At 40.3% G+C, this 16,312-nt stretch overlaps 1 protein-coding gene and 1 pseudogene across 4 annotated transcripts in view; one reads left to right on the forward strand and one right to left on the reverse strand.

Moving 5' to 3' along the window:
- EXOC4 (exocyst complex component 4) overlaps positions 1 to 16,312 on the reverse strand; it is a 731,914-nt gene that overhangs the window by 568,038 nt on the left and 147,564 nt on the right. The gene's annotated exons all lie outside the window — the stretch shown is intronic.
- Positions 7,066 to 8,153, forward strand: LOC116630758 (annotated as a pseudogene).

Below are 16,312 nucleotides of genomic sequence, written 5' to 3' on the forward strand. Positions count from 1 at the left end.
AAATTAAACCCTTGGGTTCTAAGACTGGCCCTAACAGTTCTTAGTTGTGCTGCCCTGTACATGAGTCCCTTTAGAGTCCAAAGCCTTGCTCCACACAATTGCAAGGGAAAGCGTAAATACGACTCTTCCCTACCTCATGGGGGTTTTGAAACCTCGGATGTGTGTTCACTGTAAAGCACTCTACACATGTTCCAGCAATCCTTTTCAAATACAGTATTTACTAAGAGAGAGATTTCAGGGACTCTTAATAAATCTGAAGATCAGAAACCTATGACTGCACATGCACACTTGAGTAGATTCTATAATGAGTTTAAGAAAATTTCAATTTGTCAGAATATAAGTTGAAAACTTTGAGAAATGCTGGCTTTTAGAATCAAGTATATGGCAGGAGAAACTTGGCAATCAGTATACACGATTCAGAAACACGAAAAAAATATATGCACACAGGAAATCATATTCATGTCCCCGAAGTTGTGTCCAGCGCTTAAAAGTCTGTTCTATTTAAAATAAGATGTTTATATGCAGTTATCTCTAGGCAAATAGACATGATTAAAAAGAGCCTCTAAAAAGTGTGAGTTTGAGATCTCATCCAGTCCTGTGACTTTAAAATACAATCTACTGGCTAAGACCTCTCAATCTATCAGCCCAGACCTTTCTAGTGAGCACCCAGATGCATACACCCACCTGCCAGCTCTGTATCTCGTGTCTCACAACCACCACAAACTTAATATGGCCAAATAAAGCCCAGTTCTCCTCTCCCTTTCCCCAATTTTAATGTGGCTCTTTCACAACATTCAGGACTCAACTCAAATGTCATCTCTTCAACGAGAGCTCGCAGATCACCCCAGCCTGAAGAAGACACCTCCAGAACAAATCACACCCTGCAGTATTGTTCCATCATATTCTCTTTTTCATAAGAACTCATCAGGAAGGAAATTATCGTATGTGTGCATGAGTTTATAGTCTCTATCTCTGGGATTCTAAGCTGTTCATTGCTCTAGCCCCAACATGTAAAACGGTATCTGGTACAGAGTCAGTCCTCAATAAATATTACTCTCCACCTAACCTTGTTTGTGTCCAAATAGAGGCATTTAAGAAGGAGGGAAATTCAAGAAGATTAACAGCAAAGGAATAAACTATGCACAGATGGTCAGGCTTTTTCAAAGACTGTCTCTTTTTCATACCTGAGACTCCATGTACACCATATAAAGACACTCACTCTGATGCAGTAAAGTCCTCCAGGCTCCACTTGCTACTTCCTGCTTTGATCCTTCCTTTCTGGTCTCCTTGGTCCATTATGCTAACTCTCATCCAGAATCTCCCTTGTCCCTTTGGATTAAAAATTCCTTTAGTGGGGCACCTGGGTGGCTCAGTTGGTTAAGCAACTGCCTTCGGCTCAGGTCATGATCCTGGAGTCCCGGGATTGAGTCCCACATCGGGCTCCCTGCTCAGCAGGGAGTCTGCTTCTCCCTCTGACCCTCCCCCCTCTCACGCTCTCTGTCTCTCTCTCAAATAAATAAAATCTTTAAAAAAAAAAAAAATTCCTTTAGTCACCAGCTTGACTCTATAATTTGGCTTTTCCTGAAGACTACACTCGGACTGAACTGCTAGCCAACCACAGTCAGTGAGTGAGCTTACACTCTACTCTGATGCAGACCTACTTCTCAGCATACCTTTCTGACCAGGATACCAGTACACTCGGGTCTCCTGGGAACAAGAGAACAGGGAGTGGTCACAATTCCCTGAAACACATAGCTTCTGGGGTCTGTCATTTGTCCCTGGTCCTGGCACCATGGTCAAAATAAAGGAAATACTCCATCACAAGCTTCCTTTATCCTCTTGCTGCAAATACTTCTTGTACAGCTCAAGCTTTCTGTACACAGAAGATAACACCTCACTTAACTACCACCTTCCACTTTGAGGGACCATTTTCCAGCTGGCCTTTCTGGGCATAGAACTTTGAGAGATAAGGATGAAGCCCCAGGACCCACAGTAGTAGGCTTGGTTCTGGCTCCTCATTGCAGCCAAGAAGATGGGGAAATTTTCCTGAAGGCCCCTCATACCACCCACCAACACCCCCAGGGGGCAAGCCAACAGGCATGCAACTGAATCTGCAGAGACAAACACTCATCCAGGGGATCTGCTGGATTCTGTACCTATAACCATAGGAAGGGTCACTGAGAAGTTTTTGATATTTGTGTTTCCACCACCAGAATCAAGTGACAAGATGCAGGTGCAACTAATATGCACTTCGCAGACCAAGTCCTTACCTACAGGGCTTTCTGATTCCATCCAAACCTACCCAGCTGCTCTCTGGTCAAGAAAACGGAGCTGAGCTCACATTTGGCATTCCACATAAGAGTTTACCAAAAGGCAGGTGTGCTAATGTTCATTTCCCCTTGTGCTGGGCCTCTCCTGCTAGAATTTCCTGCAGACCCATCCTTCTGCATCTACCACTACTTGCATTTTTTACACCAGGTCTAGCCTGGACAAATGCATCACCTCTGGAAGATTGTCTGAGGACAAGAGCTGTGGTGCCACCCCCACAAGGAAACGAATGGCTTTCAAACTAACTCTTTTTGCCTCCTTCCACAGCAACTATAGCTTCTCACTCCACCACTTGCATGAAGCCCCCACCCCCACAGACACGTACTTCTTCTTATAGATCACGTTATCATTATACTCCTCTCTGATCAATGGTGCTCGCCCTTATCTTTCACAGGTCAACCTTATCAACCTTCACTACAAGCTTCTTATTGGACTGCAATCATCTCAAACTCCAATGGCTTTAATACCATTCATCTTCTCCTTACTAGAAACAGTACCACCGTTCTTTTAGTTACACAAAGCTTGGTCAGCTTTGATTTATTCCTTTCCTCAATATTTAGCCAATCTTCAACCCCCTCAAATGCCTTCTCCTTATGTCAAAATCTATTTACTCCCACCCCCTCCATATTTCACTTCGTTCACTAACCTTTCCATCATAAAACCCTCCTTATCTACTAGGTTCTCTCCTTCAGCTGTATAAATAGGCTCCAATCCCATCGCTCGCAAGCTCCCCTGTGTCCCTCCACCATCCCCACTACACTGAGGAATCCGTCCTATTTCCAAAGCACTTCAGGACTATTCCAGCATTTAGCACATCATGTTGTCACAATTTATGTGACTGACTGCCCACTAGTGAGGGCTCTTTAAAGCAGAGGTTCCAGCTTTTTCTACTTCAAATCTCCACAGTACAATAAATTTCAATAAATGTTTACTAAGTGAATAAATTCTCCCTATAAATCCTCTCTAATAACTGTCCCTTTCTATTCTCACTGTCCTTACAAAAGGGTCTTTTTAATTGGCCTTGAGTCTTATCCCCTCTAGTTCATCATGAAAACTACATCCAACACATCCTTCTTAAGACAGCAATTTCATAATATCAATTCCAGAGCTTTAAAAAAAAAAACTGTATACACACACACACACACACACACACAAAGACACACACACACAAAACAAACAACAAAAAATCTCCAATGGTTCCCACTGGTCATGGCAGGACTTGTCAGCAGGCTGATCATTAGTATTAGATGTGAAAGGTCACGTGGGCAGAATTTCTCTCACAGCTTCCTAGGATGGCTCACAAGAGAAGAACTCAACCAGCGGAACTGCACTGTCCTGCGCTCTGCTGCAGGCCTCTCGTCTCAGGAAGGTCCATGAGTAAGTACGCCACGTGTGCGCACATGCACGCACATATCCAAACATACACAAAGGCTCAGCGGTTTTAGTCAGAATTAGCCCCACTGTACCATTCACAGGCCCTGTCCCTCAGAGGATGGATTAGAGCTTTATAGGGAATGATAAATGCCTCTTTAAGATGTCAGGAACTCTTGCTCCATAAAATATAAAACTGAAAATCTTTAGCTGGCATTTCTAGGCCCTCCGCAATTGGCCCCAACCTACCAGCCGGGGTTCTCGCTCGTGCGTGTCTTAGACGTACAGCCTCCGTGCCACCTCACGCAGTATCGCCCCTCCCCCAACACACTCCTCGTCCTCTCCTGCCTCTGCCTTCCCTCTGTAATACCACTTCCATCCTCAAGCAGTTTCCAGCCACTCCATAATTTCTCCTTTCCTTTAACTCCCCCGGTACTTGGGAGTCCGTAAGACTGGCTTGCCACTTACCACTCTAGCTGTTAAAGTTACAACTTTTGAAAGAGAAGATTTCAACCAAAATCTCCCAGTAGTACTAAAATACCTCCAGTCAAATCATGACCATTGATGGCCAAATGTAGCATAAGAAGTTAATCCTCAAGCCAAAAGTGCCTGAAAGGAAGAGGGAATTGAATGGGCAGCCATGGGGAAGAGATAAAAGTAGGAAGAATAACAAAGTGAGAGCCTTCATAAAAGTACCTAGTTGATTCTAGTACTTTCCTCTGTATCCCTTAATATGTCACCCAGGAACAGTAAGACTCAGTAAAAGCATGAAGAGAAATAAGATAGTCCTTGTAGTTTTCAGGAACTACTGTTATTTATTATTTTTTTTTTTTAAGTTTAAAAGGCAGTTGGTGTTACCCACGCAAGACCTGGTTTGGGAACAGTTAAAATGTGTGTGTGGGGGGGGGGCAGGTATAGGAGAGGGTTGCCAGCAAGTGATTATTCAATTGAATCACTAAACTTTTTATTTTAAATGCTTTTAAATGAACACATTTAATTAAAAGGAAAAAATAAAGAGGTTGTAACTCATGAGAAGCATTGTGCTAACCTGAGTTTGGTTTCTTTGAGCTGTCTGAACTGAGTGATAGATGGAAGAGTTACCCACTGAGTTATAGTCACCCTGATTACGTTATTGTTCGAAATCTCTACACACTCCACAATTCAAGAGTGAGGCAGATCCAGGGGAAACACAGGAAGGGTCACTGAGAGTCTCCCACTACATCTTTGCTTCTTTTGTGTTACAGACTTTATGCCTCTTAATAAATTGTGATTCTTTCACAAGTGCCAGGCCAGTGATACATCTTTATTTGGTTCCAGGTAATCATATGTCAGTAGTTAGAAGACAGCTTTGTGTAGCATCATTATCCTCATACACACACACACACACACACACACAATCAGAAGTAAAAGCAATCCTGGAATCCAAATCTCCTGATATAGTATTGTCTTATATTCTATAAGCTCGTCAACAAAAATACTGAAGAACTGACCCAGTGTTACATGTAAATAATAGGAAATCAAGAAAGTTTTCAGATGAGGAAGACATGAAGAAAACAATTCAATATACCATAAGCGTAAAACTCAGGGACAAAGTCACTTCTGCTCATTATGGCAATTCTGAGTGCTCAACACAGTACCTTGCAGATGGCGGGCATTTCATAAATTAATTTGCAAATGAACATTCGCAGATGAAAACCTGGCTGCGGTATTTAAGGTGATGGCTAGCAGCAGAGAACCCAGGTAGCGGGCAACAGTACACAGCAGCAGGGCCAGCGGACCACTGCGTCCAAACCTCCTGGATGCCTCCTAAAAATGCAGTCACCTGGCCTCCTCACACGCCAAATGTATTCAAATTTCTGGGCTCAGAACCCAAGAATCTCAGCTTTCAACAAGCATTCCACGGTGATTCTCCCGGCCATCAAGGCTTGAGACCCCGAGTGTATGAGAAAATAATGACCTGCACTGGAGGCAAGGGAAAGAAAGGAACTGCATAGAAATCAAAATTTAAATCTAAAGAACATAGGGCATTAGAGAGAGAAGAGACAGAACGTGGACGATGGGGGGAAAAAAAACAAGGACAAGTTAGTTATAAACTAATGTAAGAACCATTTAAATATAAATGTACAAACACTAAAGAATCAGCTCTGAGGAGCCCTGGGATGAAGGATTAATTCCATTAGTGTGCAAGAGGCCAGGAGTACCATAAGAGACATCATTAGGATAATTAAATAATTAACACACATAGGATTAAAATTCCTCTTGGGGAAAATGATAATGAACAAGAAACACCTACCGTAGTTTCACAAATGACTCTTCAAATATCTACAAAGACAGATCTGAACTAAATATGGAGGAAAGTGTAAAGTACCTTGTTACAGTCAGCTAAAACTTATAAAAGACTCAGAGGTAGCAAATTAATTCATGCTACTCAAATAAGTCAGACATGAGAAGATGAGCTTTTAAAATCACCAAGGGGGGGGGGGGGCGGTGGGGAGACGGGGAAAAGAAAAATGCTGCTAAAAATGGAGTGGGGGATGGAATTAATGAAGACTAAACCAGCTCAGAAACTGAACTAATTCCTTTTAATATGTCTTGGACAAGAAAAATGAAGAAGACATATTTGTATAATTAGAATGAAGACTTTGCAGAAGTAGCGACTGACAAAAAGCAGAAGGGGAACACTTGACAACACTGAACTCAGACCAATCAGCCGGCCTGCATGATGGGAAGCTAAGTCTCTTAAGGGAATTCACTCACATACCTGAGGAGTCATTTACAATCATTATGGAAAGATCACAGAAAAATGGGGAAACAGAAGATTTGAAGGGAAAAAATTAGACAACGAAACATCCTATCAATCTTAAAATGGTTATGAAGAAAGAGGATGGCAAACGTTAGTGGTAAAAGCCATGACATTTTCTCCCATGCAGACTGTGGGCTCCATGAAGCCAGAGACATTCTTCTTCCCTGTGTGACATTAACACCAAGTTTGGAGCAACCAGCAATTGATCACCAGGTAGCTGAATATGTATAAAGACAATGAGCTAGAAAGTGAATGGTACCAAACTTTTCCCTTTCTTCTGAGCAGAAAATTGCACCACAGAGGAGGTTATAGACCATTTTTTTCTCTTGCGTATGAAATAATATAGGAAAAGGTAGAATATGTGAACATCTGGTAGCCAATTAAATCATAAACCATGATCAGAATAAAACCCTAAACACTCTAGAAATATAAACAGAGTAAATTTGAGAAACTATAAAATAAAAGCAAAAGATGTACAATATATACCATAAATTCAAGCAAATATTCTCAGTACTTTCTTTATAAAGAAATCCTCTAAAATATTTGGAAAACATATTAAGCTTAAAGAGAGGCCAAAAGATAAACAGAAATCCTAAAATCTACCTTTACTATGATCATTATAATTCAGTGAATCATGGAATTGTCTCACACAGACATTCCAACCCATCCCCCATGAACGTCAAACACCCAAATACTCTTTTCAATTAATTTATCCTTAATTTATAAACAGGGCAGACAGGCAAATTTATATAAAGGCATATGCTTTCAGGAGGCTGACACTAAGCTAATGGGAAAAGATCTCAAAGAGTTATAAACAGAAGCAAAAAGACTAAATGCTACATTCCCCACAAGCTAAATTAAAAGGGGGAAGATTCCATCTTTGGCCATCTTCGGGTATCTCTTTATGTAGAGTATAGCGCATTCCATGCAATACATATTCATAACTACTCACTGAATAAGCCAAGTTGAAAGCCACTGAACTCACATACAGGAAAGGTATAAGACACTTAGGAAGGCTGCTTCCGTCACAGGTCAGTCCTAGCTGTCTGATCAGGTCCTCTACGGCCTTAAGGATTAGGCTAGCAGACTATCCCTTAAGAAATGAGTGATGTTCGCTTTTGGCCGGAACCACCATCTTCCAGTAATTGGCCAAAATGACCAACACAAAGGGAAAGAGGAGAGGTACCCGCTATATGTTCTCTAGACCTTTTAGAAAACATGGAGTTGTTCCTTTGGCCACATACATGCAAATCTGTAAGAAAGGTGATATTGTGGACATCAAGGGAATGGGCACTGTTCAAAAAGGAATGCCCCACAAATGTTACCATGGCAAAACTGGAAGAGTCTACAATGTTACTCAGCATGCTGTTGGCATTGTTGTAAACAAACATGTTAAGGGCAAGATTCTTGCCAAGAGAACTGATGTACGCATTGAGCATATTAAACACTCAAAGAGCCAAGATAGCTTCCTGAAGCATGTGAAGGAAAATGATCAGAAAAAGAAGGAAGCCAAAGAGAAAAGGTACTTGGGTTCAACTGAAGTGCCAGCCTGCCCCACCCAGAGAAGCACACTCTGTGAGAACTAATGGAAAGGAGCCCAAACTGCTGGAACCCATTCCCTATGAATTCATGACATGATAAATGTAAAGAAAATAAAAGACCTCAAGACTGTAAAAAAAAAAAAAAAAAGAAAAAAGAAATGAGTGATGTTCGCCTTCTCTCAGGAAAAAGGAGATGAATAGGAAAAGGGTATCAGCCCTGATTACTGAGAAAGGGGGTTTCATCATTGATGAGTCTTTATGCCAAAAGAAGAGCAAAGGAGAAAACAGACCCAAAGGTACGATCATTTATACGAATACCGACAGCTCTGGCCTACAAAGGATAGCTACAGTCAAATTCAAGACCTCACTCAGAGGGCCAAGCTCCGGGGGGCTGGATGGGGCAAGCACAGACGTACCAGCTGAGGGAGCAGAGAGGGAGTACAAGGAAGGCCAGATCACTCTAGGTCTGACCCATGTCCTTTCCGGTTTGTCTAGATGCCAAGAAAAAAAAATCTCTCAAAAACAATCAAGCTGATGTAAGAGCACCGATCTCTTGAAATAACTGGCAAGAATAAATTCTATCTCCTTAAAACAAAGCAGAACAAAACACATGCAAAAAAAAAAAAAAAAAAAAAAATGCTGCTTAAGAAAATTCGAACACCCTTATTCTACCTCTAGGAATAAAAGATTGGCAAGAACAAATTAAGAGATTGTTTCTCTATGTTCACTGTTGTAGATAATGCTGCAACCGAAGTGTCCATCAACAAATGAATGGATGATAAAGATGTGTGTGTAAATACATGTATATATATACACATATACATACACGCATACACACACACAGTGGAATACTATTCAGCCATGAAAAAAAGGAAATCCTGCCATTTCCAATAGGCTTTGAGGGCATCATGCTAAGTGAATACAGGGAATCTTATACGTGGAGTCTTTAAAGAAAAAAAAGTCAAACTCATAAAAAGGACAGTAAAAAAGTGGTTGCAAAGGGCTAGAGAGGATTAAGGAAATAAGAAGAGGTTGGTAAAAGGGCCCAAACTTTTAGCCATAGATGAATAAGGTTGGAGGATCTAATATTTAAAAAAAAAAAAAAATTAAGAGCTAATTGGAAAAAAAAAATCTAACCAAGGGCTTGACTCAAAGGAAAGAAAAAAACTCAAGCACTTCAGGGTCAAAAGAAGCAAGTTTAGTTATTCACTTATTCATTCAACGCAATCCAGGTAGGACCGGAAGCAATGGCAGAAACTTCTACCTCACCCAGATACTTCTGGAAATGAACAAATTTCTAAATAATGAAGCATTTTCTCCAAAAATGGATGTCCATGGAACATCTAAAACTCAAATGACAGACATACAGACGCATGTGACTAGGAGAGAGCATTCTATAATAAATGTGTTTTGAGTGTCATTTGACTGCTATCGTTAGCACAATATTACCTAATTTATCTGGTAACCTGGACCACTCAGAACTTAAAGAACAGGAAAGAGGGCGCCTGGGTGGCTCAGTTGGTTAAGCGACTGCCTTCAGCTCAGGTCATGATCCTGGAGTCCCGGGATCGAGTCCCGCATCGGGCTCCCCGCTCGGCGGGGAGTCTGCTTCTCCCTCTGACCCTCCCCCCTCTCATGTGCTCTCTCTCATTCTCTCTCTCTCAAATAAATAAATAAAATCTTTAAAAAAAAAAAAAAAAGAACAGGAAAGAAAGAGACATCTCAATAGGCAAAATTTACTTAGGTTACAAAATCCATAGTTAAGAGCTCAGGCACTTGATACCAGTTGAGTGTTCTCTTGATTACGTATTCTACCTGCAATTCTAGCGACCTTGGTTCCTGCCTTCCAAGCTTATACCACACTTGTTAGGCAGCTTAGAAGGCACGAGGAGCTTGTCTGAGACAGACATAATAAGCATCTAGATAGGATAACCTACCACCACACAGCAAGGGGAAAAAGACAAATGGCCTGAAAAGCAGACAAGCGAGACAGAAAGAAACGTAAGTCTGGGGCTGGTTCGAAGTGCGGACAACACTGTACAGGCCTCTGGAGGTGACAAGGGGACCTCTGACATGCTGCAACACATTCAATAAAGGGTAGTGTGCAGAGTTCAAATGAAGCATCAGTTCACCAGGTTCAAAATGATGGCCCTTCAAACCATCAAGGTAAGTCTCAATGTGCTCGGGATTTTGTGGCAAAAAGACCTGAAAGAGTTCAGAGCACATAACCCCAAAATAAGCCATTTTGGCATATTTTGAGTTAAAGCCACTTGAAAAACAGCAAATACAAGAAAAACACTCTGACCTTCCCTCTTCTTCTTAAGAGCAGGAGATGAAATTCCTCCATGAAAGATGTCCTCTCTAGACCAGAAGGAAAGTAACATGCTTACCATCAAGGACGAGAAGCTGGGAGTGAAAGAACTATACACAAATAGGTCTTGTTAAAATAACGCTCATCTTCCTAATTTAGCCTCCTCACATAGCTCAGTCACTTGTCCACAGTTGCCTTTGTTAAACCTAATATAACAAAGCAAGTAGGTTTCACCATGTCTTTGAGCCTTTTTTTATGAGGGGCCCCAGGTCATAGAAAACTTACATGAAAAACATTTGTATGCCTTTCTACTCTTAATCGTCTTTGTCCATTTTCAAACCCAGCCAGGGGCCCTAAGAAGGTGAAGGAAAACTTTTTCCACTCCTATAGACCTAATGTGAGAAATATATTTTATAAACTTTTCCACTTAAAAATGTTAGAATACAACCTTTGGTCTTAAAGGAATGAGATTTTGCTTTCTGAAATATTAAGCTGCATTGAAAATCAGATTCCTAGACAGTGTGAAAGAAATTAGACATTACCAATCTTCTTTTTAGAGAAAATATGATACAATAGTTAAGCGTTTACTTACAATAAAGCAATCAGTCTCCATCAGAACTAAGATTTAGTTTAGATTTAGAGCCATTTAAGAAAAAAAAAAAAAAACAGTAAGGATAAAGCTTTAATTACAAAAACAAAGAGCCATATGGATCTGGCTATTATGACAGCACAATCCCGAGGTCTGTGAAATGCAACTCATTTCGGTCCTGGCACACAAGCCTTAAGAAAATGGTTAAACAAGCTCAAAGTATCTTTGAAGCATCAATGGTGCACTGGGTTTCCGATTTTTTCTGCACTGAATTAAAAGTTAATAGACGTTGCAGGCAGTTCCTCTACATTCCTTAATCTGCAACCCTCCAAACTCTAGGAAATAAAAGCAGCCCCTACCATCGCTTTGCAGTCTGGAGGGACAGCAAAATGACATGGTGGGGGAGCTTTGAAGTTTGTTAATAATAGAAAGGGAAATATACCATGAATGCCAGAGGGGGGAGCTCAGAGCAAAGGGAAAGATCATGTTTATAATGGGCAAGAAAGAGAAATTCTGAAAACCTTCTGAGCTTTCACATAATATCCTTTTTTCTCTTTTTTTAGTGTTCTCTTTTGAACGATGGGTTCCAATACCCTTTGAAATAAACAATCCCCCCCACCACCGCCGCCATTTTTTCCTAGGTAGAGGGAAAATAAATAAAAGTACTGCCAACAGTAACCAGTTTAAACACTGGGCAGGTGTCTGAAACCTCTGCTTTAGGGAAGTCTCCAGCACACAGCCTCCCCTCTCTAATCAGTTTTGTTTGCAAATGAACCTACACAGAAGGATTGGCATCTAATGATGCTGGAGGCACAGTGAAGGAATTAGCCCAAGACAATCATTATTTTAAAGAGGTGTCTGGCTTCCCCCACTTTCCTTTATATGTTTACTTCTAAAGACAAAATGGAATTTTAATAGGCTCTTTCCATAATTAAAGAGACTATCTTTGTATATTCACTGCCCTTTTCACCACTAAGGAAATGCAATGACTTTACCAAAGAAAGGAGTCACTGGCCATTATCTTCTCCTAGAAACAACTTCCAAGTACAGACAGGTTTGCAGAGATAGCCAGGGTCAACCAGGCACCCTTCTTTCAGCTCTGAATTGTTAGTATTCCTTTTAACTGGGCTTTCAATCCTGAACAATTTTGTCAGTGACCAGAGACACAAAATTGGCATTAAAATAGGTACAATCAAACAATAAGGTTTTTGATTCTATAGGGAAAGTTTAGGCTCCCAAATCGGTACATAAAGGAAATCTTTATAAGGAAACAGCATCCCTTTGTAGCCACAACAATACTGAGTAACAAACCACATTAAAAACTCAACAACATACAACAATAAGCATTTCTTTCTTGATCACATATATGCTGGTTATCTGGGATTTGGCAAAAGACCAAATCCAAATGCACAAGCGCATTTCAAGCCCTTGCTAGTGGCATTATCTGCTGATGCCACTGGTCACGGTAGGTGACATGTCCGAGACCAGTGTCAATGGAAGGAGGAAGTATACTCTCACAGAGACAGGGGTGGAGATGGGGTTAAGGAATGACTATCTGCTGAACAGTCTACCACATCCTCAGATACAGGCTGCTGGAGGTTTCTGTTGTTTACCCACACCTGGTATCCTGCTGTTAATGGAATACAAAAAGGTCTCCTCACTACATCATCTTGGTGAAAGAGACCTAGTTTTATAAGCTTCCATTTAGAGGATCACTAGAAAATAAGAACAGAGTGGGAAAAAAACCTTTAGAATTGAATTATATTGTATTTCTGAGTATAAATGGACATGATTAGGAATTTTATAGCACCTCAGTAATCCGTTAACTAATAAATTGTCTACCTTACACCAGCATCAACAATCTTTTATACAATTTTAGCTTTACATAGAAATATCCTTCTAGGCAACAACATTACAAAGAACAGAGAAGGTAGAAAAGATCATGCCAAGGTTTCCAACTTGGATAATGTAAGCAATAGCGATGGCACTGGCAAAGACTGGAAAGCACTTAACAGATTTATAGCAATTATTAACAAATCTTTACAGTAAAATTATAAGATCAATTTAAATCTTTTTTTTTTTAAGAGTTTTATTTATTTATCTGACACAGAGGGGGAGAGAGAGAGAGAGAGAGCACAGGCAGGGGGAGGCAGAGCGAAATGGAGAAGCAGGCTCCCAGCCGAGCAGGGAGCCCGACACGGGGCTCGATCCCAAGACCCCGGGATCACGACCTGATCCAAAAGCAGACGCTTAACCAACCGAGCCACCCAGGCACCCCTATAAGATAATTTTAAAAGCCTCTGATTGTCCACATACATTTAGGAGTTAACTTGTCAACCACATAACCAGTTAAATCCTACTGGGAACAAGATGTGGGATGGAGATAGACTGGAGTGTGTGTGTGTGTGTGTTGAATGTATGTATCTAAGTATGCGTGCACAGACATATAACAAAACGTGATTAGGACAGGCCAATGAACCCCAGGTTCAGATTCCACTGACAACTACTGAATGCCTACTATGTGTCCCATACAGTATCTCACAAAAGCCACACTGTGAGGAATTACTATTATCCATGTTTTATAAATGAGTAAAGTGAGCCTTGGTGAAGTTCTGTGATTTAAACAAGATTACTCAGGGGTAAGTGTATGCCTTCAGCTCAGGTCATGATCCTGGGGTCCTGGGATGGAGTCCCTAGCCCAGTGTCAGGCTCCCTGCTGAGCGGACAGTCTGCTTCTCCCTCTCCCTCTCCCTCTGCCCCTCCTCCCACTCACACACTCTCCCTCTCTTTTGCTCTTACTCTTGATGTCTCTCAAATAAATGAATCTTTAGATAAAATAAAATAAAATACAATGAAATGAAATAAAATAAGATTACTCAACAAGTTAGTCACAGAGCCAGAATTTAAACATAAATCTTCTAAATAAAAGCCTATTTTCCCCCTCTACCACCCCATGCTAATCCCTAAAAATGCTTTTATTTCTTACCTTAGCCAAAAGGCAGACTTTTTTTATATTTTCCCAATCTCAATGCCCAACACTACATGAATGGAGTAAACCAGAAACACAATTATCACCTTAACGGCCTTATAATGCTCCCTAGGAGATGTCCCACAGATATCGACAAATATAACCAGAGTTCGGGAATCTGTTAAACCTCTTACTCTAATACCAGGTATCAATCAACTGGTGACAAGTTACAAAAAGGAGAAAATCTCAATACGTTCAAGTAATGTCTTCATATTCTGCTTCCTGGAATGAGTTTTAACTGAAGTAATTGAACTGTTTCCCATAAAGCCTTATAAAATAAAGACTTTGTCAAAAGGAAGTGAAATGTATACTCTTTGTATTCAAAGGCTCTAGATTTCTACCTACAGTCTATAGCTTTTGCACAGTGATTCTCAACTTCATTAAGGGTCCAGTCTATAAACCTATCCTTCATGGCACACAACTCCACTTAACATGCAAATGTGGCTCCTTCAAGAACACTGCCTCAGACACAGGGTAATCTATGCTTACTTACGCTATGCTACATTTAACTTATACATATATTACTCCGGAAGAGCAGAGTAGGGAGGAAAGGCTGATAAAATGGATTCCTCCATCCACAAGGGTGATTAGGAAAGAAAAGAATACTAGTAAATAGATAGCAAACCTCCATTAACTTGTCTCACTTTTAGATAATTAGTTGTGAATTTTTTAAGGCAAGTGACTCATAAGGGAGGGTGCAAATTTATTGTCTTCCACAATCTAATAATCTTGGCAGCTATGAAAGTTACCTATTTATTGATGGGCAACTGTAATTTATCTTCCCTAGGTAAAATGCAGTTATTTAAATGTTTTTCTCCTTTTATGAACGCTGGCCTCAGCAGTAAACATGTAAGTGACTTCACAAGAACAAAAACATTCATTAAATGTCAATAAAGCCCAAAGCAAAGCTATAAACTGTCAGAAAATGCTATAGGAGGTCAGCGAGGTCAGCGATGGACCACCAAGCTCAGACAGAGGAGTGAATTCAAGAAGACTGTGAGGCTAAGAGCTGGGCAGGGAAATCAGGACCAAGGATTCTAGCTGTTGCTCTGCCATTAAGTCTGTGTGTGACCTTTAGAAACTCACCTGATCACTTTAGGCATAATTTTCCTCATTAAAAAACAGAGGAGTTGGATTGTATTCATTTATTCAGAAAACATTTACTGAGCACCTACTCTTTTACAGCACTGACCGAGGTGGAGTGGATACAGCAGTGACCAAAACAGACAAGGTACCGGATCACAGGGACCTTCCATTCCAATGGGAAGATGGATTCATTAGAAACCCTCCAGCTCTAAAATTCTGTGACCGTTCAAAGCTTCAGGTCATAACTCATTCCAGTACACATGATGTTCCAAAAGGCAGGAAACAAATGGTAAACTTATTTTTAACAGTATGTCAGTTACATTTCAAACAATATGCCCAATTTGGTGGGAATATAACATGGTGCAGCCAATTTGGCAGTTTGGCAGCTCCTGAAAAAGTTAAACAGAGTTACCATATGGCCTCAAAATTCCATTCCTAGGTATACTCAAATTCTAAATACATCTTCACGTAAGAACTTGTACATGAATGTTCACAGCAGCATTATTCATAATAGCCAAAAGTGGAAACAATCCAGAAATGCCTCAACTTACCAATGGATACATCAAATGTCCACACAAAGGAGTATTATTAGGAAATAAAAAGGAATGGTGTACTGCTACATGCAATAAAATGGATGAACCTGAAAAACATGATGCTAAGTGAAAGGAGTTAGTCACAAAAGATTATGTATTATACCATTCCATTTACATGAAATGTTCAAAATAGGTAAATCCATAGAGAGAAAGTAGATTGAAGGTTGCCAAAAGGCTAAGAAGGAGGAATGGGAGGAACGGCTAATGGTGAGTTACTGCTGATGACTAGGTTCCTTTTTAGGGTGGTGAACATGTTCTGGGACTAGGTAGTGATGAGGGATGCATAACCTTGTGAATACACTAAAAACTACTGAATTGTACACCTACCAAACTATTGAATTGTAACTATTGAATTGTACGCTTCAAAAGGATGAATTTTATAGGACGTGGATTCTATCTCAATTTTCTTAATCTTTAAAACTAAAACAATTATGGAAAAATACTGATCCCAAAAGGTAATAAAATCAAAGTGGCACATTGAAATACAAAGTAGATGATTTGCTAGTGAAATATTTACAGTATTCAGATTAAGATTTCAAAGTAAATTTTACACTTGGCTCATTATTTTAGGTCCAAGGCAAACACTGTTAAAGTCAATTAAAAGATATGAAAAGCCATGTTTCTATCAGTTCTCTAATATTCTAAGTCTTCATTGTTCCAGT

Source organism: Phoca vitulina, unplaced genomic scaffold (assembly GCF_004348235.1).
Source record: "Phoca vitulina isolate PV1807 unplaced genomic scaffold, GSC_HSeal_1.0 scaffold4, whole genome shotgun sequence".
Lineage (NCBI taxonomy): Eukaryota > Metazoa > Chordata > Mammalia > Carnivora > Phocidae > Phoca > Phoca vitulina.